Consider the following 2918-nt stretch of genomic DNA (forward strand, 5'->3'; position numbering starts at 1 on the left):
TAGTAAGCTGAGTGTGGGATCCAGAGACCCGGGACTCCTCATGGTGCAGAGGAAGAGCCTGAGGCTTAGAAAGCTTACGTGACTTCTCCAAGGTCACACCTCTAGGCTTGTCCAAGGCCCCAGCACTAGATTTGTTCAAGGCCAGACTGCTAGCTCTTAGTGATGTGCCAGTGAGGACCGGTCCTTCCTTGCTTTTAACTGTCCTGTGTGTGTCCTCAATGATGCTTTTTTTTTGTGGCTCTGCCTTTCCCAGCGATCTACTGCATTTTCCTCTTCTTTTATGTTTTTCTTTCTTTCTTTCTTTCTTTTCTTTCTTTTCTTTCTTTCTTTCTTCCTTCCTTCCTTCCTTCCTTTCTTCCTTTCTTTCTTTCTTCTCATTCTAATTTTCCTGTAGGAAACAGGATTAACTTGTCCTGGACACAGCAGGTATTGTTTGCAGAGGATGGCGTCAGGGGCATTTTAAAAGCCCCCAACCTCACCCCAGCCTCAGCACTCCAAACCCATTTACCTGAAATTTCACTGTGCTGATGCCTATTAACAAGCCACACTCCTAGCAGATGGCATTTTAAAGCATGTCCTCCAGGTACACTTTAGTGAAGATGAAATATGTGAGACTGGGCTGTGATAGGAGGAGGGAGAAGGGACTCTGGGCTATTTTGTAGTGGCTTCTACCACCCCCTCCCCAGCTAGGAACCAGCGTATGAGAAGGATGGGAAGGAAAAACTGGAAAACTGAATGCACGTGTGTCTGGCTGTAAGGACTCATTTGAAGCATCGTCGTATGTCACTTAACAACAGGGATACACTGTGAGAAATGCGTCACTAGATGGTTTCATAGTTGTGTGGGCATCGCAGAGTGCACTTACGCAAACCTAGATGGTGTAACCTACAACACTCCTGGGCTGTGTGGTACAGCCCACTGCTCCTGGGCTACACACCTGCACAGCATGGGACCGTCCTGAATACAGCAGGCAGTTGTAATGCAGTGCTGTTCGTGTGTCCAAACATATCTCAACATGGAAAAGGTAGGGTGAGAAGATAGTGATCTAATCTTTATGGGACCACGGTCATATACATGGTCTGTCCTGTGATTGTACGTTAATGTGTCATGTTCTCTCTCTTCTCTACGCCTGTGCTATTCCCTCTGCCTGGAATGCTTTTCCGTTTCTACCACGTCAACTCATCCTTCCAGACTCAGCCCTCAGGCCCTCTGCAGGCTCCTCTCCGCCCCTCCTTCTCTCTCCGGGAGCTCCCCAGGCTTCGAGTGCTGGTTCTGGGTGTCCCCTGGTTGTACTGCACTGCCACTACCTTGGCACTAAGGGCTCTGTGTCATTACTTGTTGCTTGGGCAGTAAGAGTTCTGCCATCTCAGAGAGGCGTTAGCAACACAATTTGTTTTTCATTTTCTTTCTATCCATTTAAATCCAAATCTGAGTGTGTATTGCACTGGACTGGCAGGAAATTCCACTTCAGTCAGAATTGGGGCCCTGTCCCTCAGGGCCGCCCAGGAATCTCAGGGGTTCATGTGGTGCTGGGAAAACTAGGAAAGGTCTCAGATTTGTAGCGCATCAGGGAGGCATTGCTATCTCATGGTCCAGGCCTGAGAAGTCCCTTGAGACCCAGCAGCCCTCTGTTTCTGTGCTGGACACAGGGCACAGGTCTCTTTGCTGGGGCTAGGCCGCGGTCCCCAGGGGTTAGACTGCTCTGTGCTGTCTCTGATGCAGTCTTACCTTCTTCGTGCTCTGCAGATGTCTGTGCCCTGCTCATGGGAGGCACTGGCGAAGGCTCTCTCCATTCATCCCCACTTCTCTTCAGTGACTGGAGGCTGTCATAAAACAAAGAGATATTGCCTTCTCGAAGCTTCTTTGGGCATTATCAACACCTGCAGGGCGAAGAAATTATGGAAAGTTCAGACACATTCTCAGCAGGGAAATACCTAGGAAGAACACACACGAATTATTATCTTGACAAATTGTCCTGCTGTGCTTATTTGGATACCCAAAGGCATTCCCAGGATCTAATTCCTAGTCTGCAATATGTGCTTAATGAGGATTTGGATCAAAAGTGAACGTTGACGCTTGGCGGGCCCACGACTGCCACTTAGGGTGCTGCAGGTTGTGCACTGCACAAATCTAGAGGATCCCATGCAAATAGGTTTGATTATTTATTGAGACAGCTCTCTGGCAGATGTCTTATAAAGCATTTTGGAGGTTGGAAACTTTTCTAATTTGTACTAATTAGGTTCTGACTGAGGTCTGTGCCTTTTTCTGTATTTCCCCATTAAATTCCTTAAATGCACCAAGTGGTAAAGTATCAGAAATGAAATATTGAGAAATCAAGTTTATTTTTGATTAAAAAAACTATAAGTTTTTTGCTTTATTAGTTCACGTAAACAACATTCAGAAGATTAATAAAAATGAGTTGCAGCAGAACAGGAAATCAGGAAAGAAGTAGATTCAGAATGGAATAATTCCTGCTGAAGGTAGTGTCAAATTCAGTAGGCAAGAGAGTCATTAATATCATGCCTGTATAGTTTGTGGTTGTTTGTAACTGGGTATTTGAAGATATTTATAGTTAACCTGTTCCAAAATATGGTGGGGGTTTTTATATAGTTTTTAAAAATATTTTTAATTAATTAATTTTTTTTTTTTGAGATGGAGTTTTACTCTGTTGCCCAGGCTGGAGTGCAGTTGTGCGATCTCAGCTCACTGCAACCTCCACCTCCCAGGTTCAAGCGATTCCCGTGCCTCAGCCTTCTAAGTAGCTAGGACTACAGGTGCCCACCACTGTGCCAGGCTAATTTTTATATTTTTAGTAGAGATGGGGTTTCCCTATGTTGGACCAGGCTGATCTCAAACTCCTGACCTCAGGTGATCAGCCTGGCTTGGCCTCCCAAAGTGCTGGGATTACAGGCATGAGC

The 2918-nt window shown here is 45.8% G+C and overlaps 1 protein-coding gene across 2 annotated transcripts in view; it reads left to right on the forward strand.

Moving 5' to 3' along the window:
* EDARADD (EDAR-associated death domain) overlaps positions 1–2918 on the forward strand; it is an 87102-nt gene that overhangs the window by 10187 nt on the left and 73997 nt on the right. The window lies entirely within an intron of this gene.

The sequence above is a fragment of the Colobus angolensis genome, unplaced genomic scaffold (genome assembly GCF_000951035.1).
Source record: "Colobus angolensis palliatus isolate OR3802 unplaced genomic scaffold, Cang.pa_1.0 Scaffold148, whole genome shotgun sequence".
Lineage (NCBI taxonomy): Eukaryota > Metazoa > Chordata > Mammalia > Primates > Cercopithecidae > Colobus > Colobus angolensis.